Source organism: Plecotus auritus (genome assembly GCF_963455305.1).
Source record: "Plecotus auritus genome assembly, chromosome: 1".
NCBI lineage: Eukaryota > Metazoa > Chordata > Mammalia > Chiroptera > Vespertilionidae > Plecotus > Plecotus auritus.
In genome coordinates this window covers 123,105,240-123,123,681 of record NC_137770.1, presented here as the reverse complement: position 1 = coordinate 123,123,681, position 18,442 = coordinate 123,105,240, and the positions used below count along the sequence as shown (strand labels likewise).

At 45.1% G+C, this 18,442-nt stretch overlaps 1 protein-coding gene and 1 pseudogene across 2 annotated transcripts in view; one reads left to right on the top strand and one right to left on the bottom strand.

Moving 5' to 3' along the window:
- Positions 1 to 18,442, top strand: part of THSD4 (thrombospondin type 1 domain containing 4) — a gene marked incomplete at both ends in the record, with an annotated part of 709,334 nt that overhangs the window by 172,793 nt on the left and 518,099 nt on the right. The gene's annotated exons all lie outside the window — the stretch shown is intronic.
- LOC308250724 (jun dimerization protein 2-like) lies at positions 5,307 to 5,790 on the bottom strand (annotated as a pseudogene). The gene has a single exon. The product of its transcript is annotated as a jun dimerization protein 2-like (transcript).

The following is an 18,442-nucleotide window of genomic DNA, read 5'->3' as shown; positions in this document are numbered from 1 at the left end:
GTCCTTTCCACTTGTATTATTGGCATCTTTGTGGAAGATAAGTTGATTGTATATGTATGGTTTGATTTCTGGGTTCTTTATTTTGTTCCATTGGTCTATGTGTCTATCTTTATGCCACTAACTTACTATTTTAATTATTGTAGCTTTGTATTATATTTTGAAATCAGGAAGTGTGATGCCTCCAACTTTGTTATTTCTCAAGATTGTTTTGGCTATTTGAGGTTTTTTTGTAGTTCCATAGGAGTTTTAGTACTGTTGTTTCTTTCCTTTTTTTAATCAGCAAAACTATTTTATTTCCTTTTATTTTATTTGAATTTATTGGGGTGACATTGGTTAATAAAATTATATATGTTTCAGGTGTACAGTTAGTACTGTTTTTGTTCAATTTCTATAAAAAATTTTAATAAAGATTTTAATAGAAATCTGTAGATTTCTTTAGGTGTATTGCCATTTTAACAATCTTAAGACTTTCTATCCATGAACATGGGATGGCATTCATGTGTGTCTTTTTTTATTTCTTTTATTAGTGTTCTATAGTTTTCACTTTACAAATCTTTCACCTTTTTACAATTAACTATAGATATAAAGATTTATTGCTAGACTCTCTGTTCTATACTATTGTTTATATGTCTAGACTTGTGATAATACCATGTTGTCTTCATTACTATAACTTTGCAGCATGTTTTAAAATTTTGGATATTTAAGCCCTCCCATTTGTTGTTCTTCCCCAAGACACTTCCATTATTAAAAGGCCATCCCACACTTCTGCAGGACCAACTTACAAACTATTTACTTTTCTGCTGGACCAGGGTTTCAGCTATGTCTATTATAAAATCAGCTACAAATGTATGATATCACTTTTTTTTTTTCACCTGATGAGGTTTCATTTCTTCTCCTCTAGGTTCCTCTAGTCCCTTCTTCCATGTGACCGACTCCATAGCTCTCCTCAATCTGCAGATTTATGGCTAATAAATTTATCTTTAATCTCCTGGTTAATGCTGACATTTTGTTTTGATCCTCTCCATGGCTGAATAAGCAGAATCTTTGTTGTTGGGCCCAGGGATGCCCTTAGCTGCAGGCTTCAGCTCTCCGCTTATAGTTGTCCCGCCTCCTTAGGGACCCTTAGCTCAGGACACCTCTCAGGGTGTCTGCTGCCCACCTCGGCACCTTCCAACTTGCCCACCGACCTCTGACTCATCTCAATGAGCTTCTTGGACTTTATTATATCGGGCATTGTTGTTTTTACTATCATTGCACTTGTACCCTCCAATTTTATCAACATGTATATTGTCTCTCCCAGAGAGATTAGGTGACTTGCCCCAGTTAGGAAGATTTGAAACCTGGAATAGAACCCTGTCTCCTGATGTAAAGTCCAGTGGCACTGCCTTCTTCTTAGATGGATCTGTTTCTATCTGTCTCTCAAGAAGAGCATAGTCATTGAATTCAGACAAATGTAGATTTGATTCAGGCTCAGGCCCTTGCTAATTGTGGCACCCTCGACACATTTCTTAAACCCTATGAGCCCTAGATTTTTATCTGTGAAATGAGGATGGTTTTGTGGACTTTGCAGGATTAATATTCAGATCCAATGAAACAAGGAATGAAAAGTACCTATTATAATACCTGGCACCAGTGCTGGATTGTTGCAAAGCCTCCAATCTCCTTTACAATAATGCCTCTCTTTGTGTGGAGTTTGCAAGTTCCTTCTCAGATGGCTTTAAACCTGGGACTGCCTGGTTTGGTGCTGGGCATCACCCCTTCCCTTGAATCTGCCTGGTCCTCTCAGGTTCTGCCCTGGCCTTTTGTGTGTCTGCTTTTAGCTGTGCTCCATCCTGCTCAGCTGGACAGTGGGGATGAGAAACACAGAGCAGAATGATAATTAAAAGAGGAGGAATAGGGTAGGGTGACTTTTATGGGACTATTTAAAACTATTTTACCATATTTTGAGGTGTTTAATACTTAGGTTATCTTATAGTTTTATTTTCAAACTAGAGGCCTGATGCACAAAAATTCGTGCAAGAGTAGGCCTTCCTACCCCCAGTTGCCAGCACCGACTTCCCTCCAGCACCCAGGACCCAGGCTTCCCTCCTCTGGCCACCTACAGGTACCCAGGACCCCAGCTGGCTTTCCCCCAGGCTGCCTGCAGGCACCCTGGACCCCTTCTGGCTTCCCTCTGGCCCCAGCTTCGTCAGGAAGGATGTCCAGAATGATGTCTGATCTAATTAGCATATTACCCTTTTATTATTTTAGATGGTTGGCCTTTTGATAGAGGCAAACTAAGGATTATGGGTGCTTTGACATTCTTCATCTATTTGTTCTATACTTTTTAGAGTAGGACCATTGTGGGCAGCAGCTCCTTTATCACTCTGGGCATTTCAGCTCTGGCCTCAAATTTGCATGCCCAACTGAGCATGCAAGTGAGAGCTACTGTCACTTAGGCCTACCTGTTATGTTGTCAGGACCATCACAGGCCCCCTCATCAGAGGACTTTCAACCATTCACAGAGCCCTCTTTGAGAGGAGTTCTGGCAAATAATTGTCATATTTAACTAGTTCTCTCTAGTTAATTGTTATATTTTGGCATCTTGGCATCCTCCTGGCTGCCCTGGCCCTTAATCTGGCCCTGGAAGAGACCCTGACCTTTTAGAAAGCAGGTTTCGAAAGCCCTAAACTAACAGATGGTAACTCTCATAAGGGATGAAATTTTTATATATGTGCCTTTTGATTGTTTTAGAAAATCTGTTTGGAATAGATTCTTACATTGGAGCAGTCTGGAACAAACAGAAAAGTTATCATCCCTATTGTATAACAAGGGCCAAGTTTTCATAAAAAGAAAAGTTTTCTATGTATAGATGTGTTCCCTCTAAATACTTAGCAGAACTGATATTTTTCTTAAATATTAATTTTATCTACTCTGTCTTTAAGGATATAACACTCCTATGTGTTTTAGGTCTTTTTCAAGTACTAACCAAGTTAACAAAAAAACATAAGCAGTACCTTTGTTGGGAATCAAAGAATATCTCTCTAAGATGAGGACCTCTGTGTAGAAGGGGCTTTCAGAGCTACAACAGGACGGCTGGAACTTGGGGTGCTTTGATTCATGTTGAGTATTAGGGATTGGCTTGGTTATTATTTCTGGACCAGATGCTGTATTCATATAAGTTTCTCGTCACTTTTCCCACTGAATCTCTCAGTGCCTCTTCAAAGCAGAAGTCAGCTTTTTAAAGCCCTAATACTTACCAATCCCCAAACAATTATCCATGAAGACACTAGTATAAGAGTAAGAAGTACCAGTAAAAATCTGGAGAGTATGATGTGTTCTTTTTGATTGCTCTGTCTGCTTTAAACGTTTCATGTAATGTCTGGCAGTCGAGCAGTACATGAGAAGTCGCTTAAGTTCCAAATTAAGAAATTACAAGCCAGATAATAAAATAAATGGATTGTGCTGGCAAATTCTAAGTGAGCATCAAAGTGCCTTGTAAATATCTTTTTCCTGAAAATATTTTTTTTCTGAAATCACGGCCAGGGGAATCTTTTGCTCTGACATTTTACCATTGTCCAAAACAATATTTGTTTGAATAAGTCCCTTTTAGGAAATAAGAATTCGCTAAGGGAGAAGGTAAGTAAGATCTAGACAGAGACTGTTTTATTTAATATTAGAGACCTGTTGCACGAAAATTTGTGCACTCAGGGGGGTCCTTCAGCCCGGCCTGCACCCAACACAATCTGGGACCCCTCAGGTATGGTCCCTAGGCCTGGCCTGAGATCAGGGCCTTTCAGGGCTTTCCTTCCCCTGGCTGCAAGCAGCTGGCCTCACCCCTGCTGCTGCCACTTCTTGCCATCTGTGCAGCATTGCCCCCCCCCCCCCCCGTCCCCTGCCACCAGTCGCCTCCCTCTGAAGGCAACAGGCTTGGCTGGCCTGGGCCTCCCTCTGTGGGGTGATTGCTGGCCGGCCACGCACCTGCCACAGTGTCGCCGGCAGGTGGCCTGGGCCTCCCTCTTTCTTCCTTTCTTTTTCTTTCTTTCTTTCTTTCTTTCTTTCTTTCTTTCTTTCTTTCTTTCTTTCTTTCTGTCTGTCTGTCTTTCTTTCTTTCTTTCTTTCTTTCTTTCTTTCTTTCTTTCTTTCTTTCTTTCTCTCTCTCTCTCTCTCTCTCTCCCTCCCTCCCTCCCTCCCTCCCTCCTTCCCTCCCTCTCTCTCTCTCTCTCTCCCTCCCTCCCTCCCTCCCTCCCTCCCTCTCTCCCTTCCTCCCTCTTTCCCTCCCTTCCTCCCTTCCTTCCTTCCCTTCCTTCTTTCTTTTGTAAGAGTAATGTTTACTGAGCGATGCAGAACTGAGTACTATGAAGGGTTTACCAGGATGGAAATGCACTGCACCCCGTCCCTGTAGGCAGGCCCTAACCACTCTGCCTACCTGCCTGATCACCCCCAACACCCAGACACTACAGTACTTAGAAGTTACATGCAATGGCCATAACTACTGAATATCTGTTCATAACAAACAAACCATGGCATATTTATATTATATAACATTGAGTGATTATAGAAATAAATTTATATATTGCTTGTATAAAATCTTTATTTTTATTTTTTTGGTAAAAAAATATTTTTAAAAAAAGAAAGTATAAAAAACATGTGCAGTTGAAAGCCCTGCCAGGACAGCCAGTCTGTAAACATTCAATGAGTATATGCTTTGGAAGGGCACCCGTGCCTGGTGCCTACAGCAACTCCAGCAGGGCCGGCAAGGGTGTGCCCCAGCTGCCACTTGGGGCAGGACTGAGCTGGACCATGGTGGGTGGGTACAGCAGGGCCTGGCACTGTGCCCTTCTCCAGCCTTGCATCAGGATCAGGGTCAGGGTCAGGGTTAGGGCTGGGGGCAGGCAGATTGCAGTTTCACTCTGAGTTCCATCCTCAGCCTAATTTTGGTTGCAACTCATGGCTTTTCCTGGCTGCTCAGAGGTCCTTTGGGTGGATGCCCTGGTGGAGAGGCTGGAGAAGTGCCCGTAGCTGCCTGGTTGGGTGTCTCTCCAGCCCAGAGCCTCTGTCCTGCCTCCTGCAAGCCTGGCCCCAGACAGAACAGGCCCCCCTCAGGACTACTTTGGTCTCAACGCTTGGTCCTGGGTTTCATCAGCCTGGGTTTCTTCCCCTGTTGTGGCTGATCTGAGTTTCACAAAAAAGCCTGCCCGATGCTGGCTGTGCTGAGCCTCATTGAAGAGTTTTTCATGCAGCAAGGAATAGCCCTCTGGGACCCTCCTTCTCCTCCCTCTCCCTCTCCATCTCCTTCTCCTCCTCTTCCTCCTCCCAGCCAATGGTCACTTCTCCAGCTGCTCCAGCAGTGGATTGCCTTCTGGAGTTGGGGCTCTTAATGCTGTCGGTCCTGATGATGCCGGTTGAGCATCAGGATGAGCTGTTGCCACACTCCTGCTTCAGCTCCTCCATCTGGGTTTTCAGCTCCGCATTCATGAGCTCCAGCCACTCAGATTCCCGCTGCAGAAACTCCTCTTCTTGTTCTGGCACGGGGCTGCCACCACTTTGTTCTTTCCCGGTGCCTTTTCCTCCGCTCCTCTTCCTCATCTAGCTCACTTTTCACAAGTTGAGGCCTCTTGCCAGGTTCACCTCCAGGAAGTGCAAAGGGGAGGTCATGGCCCCGGTATTGTGGATGTCAGCATATTTCAGCTCATCTGCAGTCAGGGCTGAGCTGGGGACTCTGGTCAGAGGGCTGAGCCCTGGCAGAGAGCCTGCAGTCATGGAAGGGTCCGGGATCTGCCCAGGCATCATGGCTGGAGGAGTGGCAGTCCAGCCCTGCAGAAGCCATGGGGGGAGGCTGCAATCCTGGGGCTTGGGCCAGGCTGCAGGTGCCAAGCCCGCTCAGGAGCCACTGTGGTGCTAGCCCCGCCCTTGCAGCATCCACCGCCATCAGCACCTCCCGTCGCAGCTGCCAAGCATTTCTCCCGCAGGCTGTGGCCTGGGTCTACCTCTTTGAGGAGATTGATCGCGGGGCTCTGCCTGCCAGACTCATCACCCCTAACCTCTGTCCTGCCTACCTGATCACCCCCAACCACTTGTCTGCCTACCTGATCGCCCCTAACCACTCTGCCTGCCTGCCTGATCTCCCCTAACCACTTGCTGGGGGCAGGACCATCCCAGCGAGGGGCCATCTGCCTACCTGATCACCCCTAACCACTTGACTCCCTAACTGATTACCCCTAACTGCTTGCTTGCCTACCTAATTGACTAACTACTCGCCTGCCTACCTGATCACCCCTAACCACTCTGCCTGCCTGCCTGATCACCCCTAACCTCTTGCTGGGGGGCGGGGCCAGCCCGGCGAGGGGCCGAGGTAGTTCTGGTCTCTGGTCATTCTGGTCATTCTGGTTGCTGGGCTTTTATTATATAGGATAATCTGTGCCTTTGCTGCAGGACTAAGGAAACTTCTCTGCCCTAAGGTCATTTCCCCCTAAGTACCTACTAATTTTCTTTCATTAAAGGTTAGGTGTTTTATTATTGTGGTTTGTATATTTTTAAATAAAAGTAGGGACTAATGGCAAAAGAAGAAATCAGCTCTGATGCTATCACTCAGAAATGACTGCCATTATTATTTGGTTTTATATGGTATTTAATTTCCAATAAAAACTAAGATAATCCTATATAATAAAAGGCTAATATGCAAATAGGCTGAACAACTGGAACAACCGGTCACTATGACGTGCACTGACCACCAGAGTGTGTGTGCAGAATATGGTGGGTGTCGGCCCTGGTGAGATGGTGGAGCAGGTGAGCAGGTACACCAGACCAAGGTGGGGCACCGGTTGCTGTCATCGGGGTGAGCCTCTGATGGTTACTGAAAATTCTCTGCTCCCGTGTGCCACAATCTTGCCCGGCACTCGCACCTACTGCCAGTGCTGGCCCCGCTCGCACCCACAGCCAGCACTGGTTCCGATCACTTGGCGTCATCAGTGGCTGCCAGCCCTGATCTCCCCGAGGGCTTCTCCACCTCACCCTGCTTCTGAGGGGTGATTGGGGCAGCAGCTGCCACTTGCACTCGCTGATGGCGCCAGCCTCGATCGCTCTGGGCCTTCAGCGGGTGTGAGCAGAGCCGGTGCTGTCAGCATGTGGGAGTGGCACTGGTGGGAGCAGGGCTGCCGGCAACAGGGGACCTGGGGCCACAGTGGGAGGGGTCGGGTGAGGGTGTGGAGGATGGGCCAAGACCCAACCCTTTGCCTACCGCACCCTTGCAGCTTACAGTTCCTTTCAAGGTGCATGAATTCATGCACTGGGCCCCTAGTCCTATCTAATAAAAAAGTAATATGCAAATTGACCGTACATCCGCTACACCCACAAGACACGCCCACCAGCCAATCAGGAGCGAGTATGCAAATTAACCCAACCAAGATGGCTCTGGCCATGGAGTGAGCAGGAGGCTTGGGTTTCCCCAGCAATGGAGGAAGCCAAGCTTCCTGCACACTTTTGCCGGCCCAAGCTTCTCCTCAAGGCTACAAAGTTTCAATTATAGAAGATAAATAAATCCCAACAAAAATGGCTGTGGCCAAAGAGCGAGCAGGAGGCTTGGGTTTCCACGGCAATGGAGGAAGCCAAACTTCCTGGCCGGCCCTGGCCTCCATTCAAGGCTACAAAGTTTCAATTATAGAAGATAAATAAATCCCAGATACCAGGGCCTCTGCTTGGGTCGCCGGGGGGCGTGGCCGGCCTGCAAACCACCACAGGCCCCTCGCCCAGGCTGCCCCACACCCCAATGGAACCCCTACCCTGATCCGGGACACCCTTCAGGGCAAACCAGCTGACCCCCACCCGTGCACCAGGCCTCTATCCTATTTAATAAAAGAGTAATATGCAAATTGACCATTACTCCAACACACAAGATGGCTGCCCCCATGTGGACACAAGATTGCCACCACAAGATGGCCAGCAGGGGAGGAAAGTTGGGAGGGATCAGGCCTGCAGGGGAGGGAAGTTAGGAGTGACCTGGCCAGCAAAGGAAGGAAGTTGGGGGTGACCGGGCCTGCAGGGAAGGGCATTTGGGGAGGACCCAGGCCTGCAGTGGAGGGCAGTTAGGGGCAATCAGGCTGGCAGGGGAGCAGTTAGGCATCAATCAGGCTGGCAGTGGAGTGGTTAGGGGGTGATCAGAATGGCAGACAGAAGTGGTTAGGGGCAATCAGGAAGGCAGGCAGGCAAGCAGTTGGAGCCAACAGTCCTGGATTGTAAGAGGGATGTCCGGCTGCCCATTTAGGCCCAATCCTACTGGGATCAGGCGTAAACGGGCTGTCAGACATCCCTTGAAGGGTCCAAGATTGGAGAGGGTGCAGGCTGGGCTGAGGGACACACACCCCCATGCACGAATTTTGTGCACCGGGCCTCTAGTCTATATATAATTTTGCTTAGTCTGTCTTTCTGAACTTAAAAATATATATTGTAAATAGCTTTCAGGTGAACAGAGAGAGACTTAGATCATAATTTTTAGTGTTCCAAGTATCTCATTTAGTGGGTGAATCATAATATATTTTATTAACCACCTACTGATGGCTCTCATGGTTGTTTATAGGATGTTACTATGTAAACCAATGCTTCAGTAAACATCTCTGAAAATATTCCTTTGTATATTGGAGCATGGAGACTCATCTCCTCTTTGCTGTTCTAAAAAGTGGCATCTCTTCATTTCTTTTTCAGTACCTTTCCAGGTCTTCTGATCCTTTATAGTCCTACTTTTATAAATTGTTTATTAATGTTTTCTGCTAATTACAACTTCTCTTTAGATTTCAATTTACTTATCCTCATTTATTGGGGAAAAAACAAAGCCTGGCTCTCCTGGCTCTGAACTCTACACTAGAGGTTCCTAGTCATGATGAACACTGGAATCAATTGGATCTTTAAAATCTTCTGGAGCCAGGCATGGGGTGGGCCCACTGCTGTAGTGTTGGTCAGTCATCATTTAGACGATGTTTGTGTTTTAGTAATCAATAATGTCATAAAACATCTCCAAGAGTAACTCTTATGAGCATCCTATAAGATATGGTACACTTTTCTTTTTAAATTTCTATATTTATATTTTATAAGATATATTTTTAAGCACTCTTTGTATCCTAATGCTAATATGATTCCAGTATAGTTCCTTTAGTAACATGTGTTACTACTGGGCAGGCCTATTTCCCGTTTATTACTCTGCCTTTTCCAAGGTTCTCCTTGGTGCTCTGGGCTGTCCCTTTTTAGATGAACATTAGAGTGATTCTTGTGCTTTCCTTTGAGAAGTAATTTAATATCTCTTTTATAGTGATTTTCTCTGGGCTACTTGGAAACCTTCTATAGTAATTTGAGATTCAAATTATAATTCAGAGTTTCTAATTTGAGGGTATGCTTCAATTTAGTTGAAATTATATTTCACCCAACATCTGCACGGTAAATATTCTCTCCTCCACCCAGTGGAACTTGTGGGGAGGGGAGGAAACATCACTCAGTCTTTGCAGTACATGACATTAGAAGAATGGGGTGCCTTTGATCCCTCCTGCATGGGGGGCTTGTTGAGGTCTGACCTCTGCTGCCTGATGCCCACACTGGCCTGCCCCAGCAGCTCCAGAGCACTCTGATTTTATGATCAGACTAGAGGCCCAGTGCACGAAATTCGTGCACTCAGGGCAGCGGTGGGGGTCAGGGGAAGTTCCTCAGCCTGGCCTGCGCCCTCTAGCAGTCTGGGAGCCCTTGGGGGATGTCCAACTGACGGCCTAAACCCACTCCTAAGCTGTCAGTAGGACATCCTTAGTGCTGTCACGGAGGTGGGAGAGGCTCCCGCCACCACCACTGCACTCACCAGCTGTGAGCCCAGCTCAGGGCTTCTGGCTGAGTGGCGCTCCCCCTGTGGGAATGCACTGACCATCAGGGGGCAGCTCCTGCGTTGAGCGTCTGCGCCCTGGTGGTCAGTGCACGTCATAGCAACCGGTTGTTCTGCTGTTTGGTCAATTTGCATATTAGCCTTTTATTATATAGGATAAGAACTGGAAGGTTTGTCCATGGGAGCAAAGTTAGGATTGCTTTATTTTGGGACATATTTCCAGAGACTGAGGTTTAGAGTAGTGGATGGAGTCTCCTTTCTCTAGTAGGATTTTTAGTCCTTATATGTGGGATTTCATGGGCCTGGGGCTACCCAGAGATTTTACTACCCCAGGTTGGAGAATGGGTGGAGGGTGGGAGTAGGCAGAGCAGAGATGAGATCCAAATGGAGAAGCCAAAATCTGATTGAGCCCAAGAAGGAAAGCCAGTGGGTCACCAGCACTAAAGGGACAGAAGCAAGCACTGAAGCCATAACACACAGAGGGAAAGGCCAGAGTCAGAGAGGTGAGATGAGCAGTGCCAACAGATCCCATCCCACAGAAAGGTCTGGGCAGCCGCTCAGAGCAGGCCCGTCTCTGGCATGTGCACACATCTGCAAAGGGCCCTTCTCACATCCACTATCCAAGGGGGGTGGTTTGGGGTGTCCATAGGCAGTGAGCTAAGGCAGTAGATGATGAAGATTTGGGGCTGCTTCTAACCAACACTCTCCTACCTATGGGCACATCCCCTCTTTGGGCCGGCAGGAAGTCGGCTTGGCTGTAGAAAGTGGTGCATATGTTGTGTCAGTCACTTCCCTCAGTTACTAGAGATCATGCTCACTTTCCTCTTCTCCCAGCACCATGCCCTGCACAAGCTGCTGTGCTTTCTGGCTCCTCATTCAGCCCTCTTCCACTACCCCTCTGCATTGTGCAAGGGGTTCAGGAGGCCACCCTTTCCTGGGAGCCCTTTGTTTGATCCTTAGGAATGGCAGCTGCATTTGGAGAGCCCTCCAAGCAACTCTAGGTCTGCTGACCTGATGTAAGGTCTGCATCTCTGAGTCGTGTACCTCTAACAACTCTCTACCATTTGGATTCTGAGACTCCCTCCCCCAGGAGGAGACTCTGATTTGCCAGTTCGTAGAGAAACATTGGAATCCATGTTTATAAAAGCTCCCCAAGTGGTTCTGGTCATCAACACATCTAGGTATCACTGGCTTCAGGCACCCTTATCCCTCTGTCAGCAGGACAGTGGCTGAACCTCCAGGCAGGACCCATGTAGACTCAGATTAGGGAACTGTGGGGCAGGAAGTGAGCGGCCAGTGTGGCCTAAGGGTTCACAGATCCATGGCAGATACTGTTGTCTGCTTGGGCTAAAGAGGGAATGGGGAGGCAAAGGATAAATGGCCTATAAAGTGAAGAATAATGTGATATGTGCTGGCCTATAAATGTGTAACTCATACAAGCCAATTAGTTCTGTGGAAAAAGCTAGATGAGGTTTCTGCTTGATTTTGATTTTGTGGGAAGAACCATTGTGGGCCTGATAGAAATTGGTATTGGGTCTTAAATGTGTCACCTCTTCCAGAATCTTCCCTTTCAGGCTTTTCTATATTACTATTGACACTTCTTCCCTGGAGTCTTGCATTTAGTGCAGTTCATCTGGTGACACTTGCTCATAACGGGGTGCTGGTGCCTGGGGTCTCCAGGGAGAATACTGTGCTGGTGTTCTCGGTTACTTCCAGCCTGACATTGTGACAGTGGTGTGGCTTCCAGAATGTTTAACTGAAGATCACCATAGGCAACTGTAGGTGCTTGAATGCTCACTGGGTGTTATGCCTGCTGACCCTCCCAGCTACTCCTCACAGTAGAAACCTTGGGCTGCACTTTGATTTCCCTTTTCCTAGGTGACTCTGGTTGTGACCTTCAAGATTAGATGATAAAAGTTGAGAAGGGCATGTCCCCAAGGAATGCATGAGTACTATGGGCTGAAGAGCAGAGCTGGCTCAAGCAGCCATTGCTTAAGCTGCCATTGCTTTTATTTCATCTGTGTTGGGATGCCTCTCCCAGAACAGGAATTTGCTTTGAAAGTCAAACTAAAAGGACTGTATCATGTGAAAGCCAGGAATTTTTTTCAGTCTTTGTGAAACACCATAAAAGCCTGCCTCTGGCTGTGATTGGCGGAGCCTTTGGTCCAAACTGTCTGTCCTTACCATGTGAGCAGTGAAGGGGAAAGAGGGAGCCTGGTGCTCCTTTCAGAAATCGGATGGTGCCTTGACAATTGTGAGCTTGGATCCTAAACCCTCCTGGAGGAAGATCAAGGGAAACATCACTTATTCCGAAGTTTGCCATATAGAGAATAGCATTTCTGTTCCATTGTATTTCAATGTCACTTATTTCCAGTGTAGTTATAATATACAGTATTATCCTGTATATTTAAAAATGCCTTTGGCAGCAAGTTTTGCAGTCTTATCACTAAAATTTTCGGCCCTAATTATCTTTCCTCTCTTGTTTCTCACCCAATTGGAGGATTATATCATTATTTCCCTTTGGGATATGCAAGAGCATTACCTAAGAACCTTGAAATTATTTTCCAGGCCCTCAGGGGTTGCTAATTTGGACGATGCCTAAAGCGGTTTCCAATGTTCTCCAACCTTTTCTGTGGTAAATGTATTCCATGTAAGAGATCCATGGTAAAAGAAGTAACCAAAAGGCTTATTTGCCCCATCTCAGCTAATTAATCTCCCTAATAGACTTGTGGATTTATGCAAAAAGAGTGGTAGACTATAAAAGATCATTGATCATCCTGGCATCATGACTCATATTGTTATGAAGTAAATATACTTACTAAATGGATCCAGATGCTATCAAATACATGCGTCCGATAAAGATGATTTCTCTCCTCGGCCCAGGCAAATAGCACACAAGGCTTGTTTATAACACCTTTCTTCCATCAATGGCCAGTGGCCCTACACATATTCTTTTAATCTCTTTCCCCAACCACTCTGTTGCTGGTGAAAGGTGGGCAAGTGTTTTCTGATAAGGATTTTGGAGGAAACCCTGAGGAGGGAGGAGACTTTCCCTCACAACCAACTGACAGATGATAGAGAAATGAAAATCACATGGCCAATCATCTGCCAACTTGGGACAAAACATTTTTCTCTCTTAATCTTCTTGCCTAATGCATCGAAGTTCTAATTTCACCCCGAGACATTACCAGTCCCCAGAAGACATCACTGAGTCTCAGAGGAGCCCCTGTAATCCACTGTGTAAAGCTAGAATGACAGAAAGATGGAGACATTCAATTACCATGAAACACAAGGTTCTTGACATGGGTGAGCCATCTTCCCAAGACCACCAGCAGGAATTCGCTGCAGTGGTGGGAAGCAGATGGGGCCCCTGAGAGAGAGGATGGAGCTCAGAGTGAGTTGAGGGCAGTGGTGAAAATGGTGTTGGAGCCAGACACAGGTTCCGGTCTTATAAACCTCAAAGTTACTCTGCCTTTCTGAGTTATGAGTTGTTAGGAGTATTGATGATGTTATTATAAGCTGCCCAGTACTTCAAAAATACACTTAAGATGTGGTAGCCTTTATTGTGTTTATTAACAAGATTGTCACAGATGGAGAATGAGGTTGTCCAGGAGAAGTAGGAAGTAAAGAAAAGGCTATTTACTCTAAGAGCAGAATGAAGCTTACATGTGCTACAACTGTGGGGCCTGTCCTGCTGGGAAAGGCCTCTCATCACATCCAGTTTCAAGTCTGTCCTTCTGGAGTTCCCACTCACTGTCGCCCAAGCACCCCAGGTTCTCTTGGTCCTGGAGTAGGACAAGTCACCGCCACCACCACCACTGCCACCTTGGCCAACATACACGTCTTTCTGTTACCACTAGAGGAAGTGTAAAGACGCCTACTCTGCCCCGAAAATGTGTATAAGAGCTGGAAGGCTTAAAGATAAGGGGGAGAGGGGTATATATTTATTGGTGCCTTCTCTAGGCCAGCACCTTGCTAGATTAGTCAAAGATTTTATCTAATTTTTACCCTTATAACAATCCTGAGAAGTATGATCATCCAAGGAAACTGAGGAGATACTCAGTTTATCTTTCTTAAAGTCCATGCTCATTCCAGTGCATCTTCATGCTGCTCAAGGAGCTTTCTTAAGATATTAAGGCAAACAAAGTAGCACATAAAAAAGGTTTGCAGGGAAAAGAATTTTGAAACACACACGCTTCTGTTTTGCTGACTGTGGGTTTATATTTCAGTAGATGCACAATATGCTTTAATCTGGTGACTGAGAGAGTAGTCTATTTCTGAAATCCTGCTTGAACAGGAATTCTGTGGGCAAAAGTAGTTGGGAGTGCCACACGTTGTACTCCTGCTTGACAACTCACAGTGCACATTAGCATGGTAAACGCTCTGAGAAAGTCCTGCAATTAAAACAAAAACTATTTAAAATTGCTTAACCCAGTGTCTTGCAAGCATACGGCAAATCTCTGCAGGGTATGTGAAACACGTGTGAATACTCTGTTGCATTACTTCACAGATCATCCTTTGGAAATATCAGTCTGAAGTACAAGCATAAATTTCTTAGATTTCTAACTTGGCATTATTTTCAAGCCTGGAAGGATCAGGCACCACCCCAGATGTTTGCCCTTTATGCTCTCTTGGCTCCTGCTCTGTGGCCATCCCTCAGAACCATTTCCCATCAAGACTTTGGGACAACTTGCTGCCTTTGTTTCTTGGGGCTTCTCTTGGATTTTGATCTGTGAGTATTGATCTTCTTGCCTGGGACCCCTTTTCACTGGCATGTGGTTAAGGCTGGCTGAGTAAATGCACTCGGGCCCCTCTCAGAACCTAGGTAGCCATCATGCCCTAGTTACAGCCCTGGCCGTGAGGCCTCTTCTCAGTTTCCATCTTTCCCAAATATGACTTGGTATTAGTCTCATTTTCTAAATCTGTGGGATTTACTACTATATACACATTAAATACACTGGATATGCCAGCATACTGAACCTTTAAGACTGTGTCAGTGGTCCCCAAAACTACCCTCAGGCTTGAGGATTTGGAATCACAGGACTCCAGAAAGCTGTTATATTCAATATTAAAATTAGGAAAAGGAAAGGGTGCATGGGGTGAAGTCCAGGAGAAACTAGGAACAGGAGTCCAGGTAGGCATTCCCAGTAGAGTTGTGCAGGGATTCACTTAATGATCTCAGCAATACTGTCACAACTCCTATGAAGTGTTGCTGACCAGGGAAGCACACCTGACCCCAGGTGTCCAGGGTTTTTACTGGGGTCAGTCATGTAGGCATATATGACTGACCTCAGCTACTCAGACTCCAGCACCTTCCCACTCCCCCACTTACAGACAGAAACAGGTGTTCACCATAAATCACCTTTTGAGGATAAACGTATGTGGTCACACTGGTATAGCATGTCTAAGGCCTCAGGTGTACATCAGCACTCTTATCAGGACAATATTCTTCATGCTCAAAGTTTTTCCCCCAATAGTCTGGCCAAGGGCCTGTCTGTAAAACAAGCCTTTCTTTATAATGTACAGGGTTTGGACATCATAGACATATTGAGTTAGCCCTTTTTTAACCATTTCCGCTTACTACAGTTTAAATTCTTATAAGTTGCTACTTTTTTAGAATTACTGAATTTAAGTAAAAAAACAGGTACTTCACATTGATATTGTTTTCCTGACTGAGTGCTTATTGAAATATGGCAGAGACCATTTTTTACCTTGGTATGAAAGGTCAAGATAGCCCTGTCTCTTTCCTTTTTTTAAATTTTACTTATTTGTTTTTCACTGAAATGAAATTCACCATTTTAACCAGTTTGTAGTGTACAATGATAATATTAGTTTTTAGTATTCACAATGTTTTGTAACCACTTGCCACTTCCTAATTCCAGAACATTTCCATCAGCCCCAAAAGAAACTCCTTCTTTCATTTGCCCCTCCTTGCAACCATGAACCTACCTTCTTTCCCTGTAGATTTACCTATTCTGGACATCTATACTAATAAAAGGGTAATATGCTAATTAGACCAGGAGACCTTCCGGATGTCCTTCTGGACAAAGCCATGGTGGCAGGGCTGAGGCAGAGGCAGTTAGGGGTGATCAGGCCAGGAGGAGAGGGCAGTTGGGGGTGATCAGGCAGGCAGGCAGGCAGGTGAGTGGTTAGGAGCCAGCAGTCCCAGATTGTGAAAGGGATGTCTGACTGCCGGTTTAAACTAGCAGTCGGACATCCTCTGAGGGGTCCCAGATTGGAGAGGGTGCAGGCTGGGCTGAGGGACACCCCCCATGCACGAATTTTGTGCACTGGTCCACTAGTCTATATATATAAAAGCCTAAGTGACTGTCTGACTCTTTGACCATCTGACCAGTAGCTATGACATGCAGTGACCACCAGGGGGCAGACGCTCAATGCAGGAGCTGCCTCGCTGCGGTCACTTGGCTGCTGCAGTTCTCAGGTGATGCACCCAGAACCAGAGAGGAGGGATCCCGATTCTGGGGTGCATCACCCAAGAACCACTCTCTTGCAATCTGGGACCCCTCGGGGGATGTTGGAGAGCTGGTTTCAGCCCAATCCCCACAGGCCAGGCTGAGGGACCCCACCGGTGTATGAATCCGTGCACCGGGCCTCTAGTTGTATATAAATGGAATTATATGTGGTCCTTGTGACTGGCTTCTTTCACTTAGCATAATATTTTCAAGTTTTATTCATGTTTGTGAATGGATCAGCTCTTCATTTCTTCCTTGCTTTTTTTTTTTTTTTTTACCAAATAAGATGCCGTTGTATGGATACATTACATTTGCATATCCATTCCTCTGTTGATGGACACTTGGAGATTCTACTTTTTAACTATTCTGAACAATACTGCTATGAACGTTCATGTATACGTTTTCATGTGAACATATGTTTTCAATTCTTTTTGGTAAATACCTAGAAGTGGAATTGCTGAGTCATATTACTCCATTAGTACCTTTCTGAGGAACTTCCAAACTGTATTCCACAGCACTTGCACCATTTTACATCACACTAGCAGTGTATAAGGATTCCAATTTCTCCACATCCTTGCCAATACTTGTTACTGTTCCTCTTTTTTCATTCAGCCATCCTAGTGGGGGTGAAGTGGTATCTCATTGTGATTTTATTTCTCTTTTCCTTAACAGGTAATGGTGTTGAGCATCTTTCCATGTGTTTACTGACTATTTATATGTCTTCTTCGGAGAAATGTCTATTCAAATCTTTTGCCAATTTAAAAATTTTTGTTGTCTTTTTATTTCTGGATTGTAAGAGTTCTTTTTATATTCTAGAAACTTATCAGTTATATGCTTTCCAAATATTTTCTCCCATTTTGTGGGTTGACTTTTCATTTCCTTTATGGTATCTTTTGAAGCATAGAAGTTTTTATTTTGGTAAGTCCAATTTATCTTTTTTATTTTATTTTACTTCATGTGCATTTGGTGTCATATTTAAGAAACCATTGCCTAATACAATGTTATGAAGATTTACAACTATGTTTCCTTCTAAGACTTTCATAATTTTAGATTTTACATTTAGGTCTTTGATCCAGTTTGAGTTGATATTTGTAAGTGGTGGAAGGAAGGGGTTGAATTTCATTTTTTATTTATTTATTTTTGGCATGTGGACAGCCAGTTGTCCCTGTACTGTTAATTAAAGAGACTTTTTCTCCAGTGAATGATCTTGTCACCTTTGTTGAAAATCAGTTGATCATAGGTATCCGGGTTTATTTCTCATTTCTCTCTTAACAAAAAGATGAGGTTTGAGGATTAATGGTGATGTGCAGGCCCCATTACACTGACAATACAAGCACCTAGATCAGCCCCAGTGCTGCTCTCTGCTGCTTTGCTCTCAGTCATATTGCATGTATGCTCACTGGACACCCAGCCGTTAATGGCTCCCTAGCTCTGCAGCTTGTCTTCACCCTGAAAATATTTACTGTTCATACAATTCCTAAAATACAATTGTTATCAGCTTTGGAGGCGAATGTTAGCTGGTAGACCATAGAAAGATACCAGTTGGATAACAGTAATTTAGGGCAACAGTTTTTAAACAGTGATCCTTGGAGCCCTGCCCCTTTAATCCTAATAGTTCTGCTCTTAGAGTTCCATCTGACTATCTAGGAACCCAGACCTTAGGATTCTCTTTTACCATGGCATTGGGAGGCATTCTTTAGAAACAAGTTATCATTAAGGAAAAAGGATACCTAGAACATTGTGTAATGCTCTCCACCACAATGAGCCAACTCTATCTTGCCTATGCTATCATCTTAGATTAGTGAAGTGTTAAGTGGCAGACACCCAAAATAAAGTTTTGAAGTGTCTTAAACAGGATAGAAGTTGATTTCTCCCTTACCTTAAAAGTTAAGTGGAAGATTATTCAATGTTGGGATGATGGCTCTGCTCCACAAATCCTTAGGACTTTCCATCTCATCACTCCTCCATCTCTTGGGTTTGGTCCTGTGGAGAAAAAAGTCACCTTCCTCCTCTGTATCCTTTTACTTTCACATGACCACCACACTCACAACACTTCTGACATCAGATATGAGGGGTTTCCCGCAACAAGCAATTCTCTGAAATACCAATTGGGTGTCTTACATTTTAATTCAAT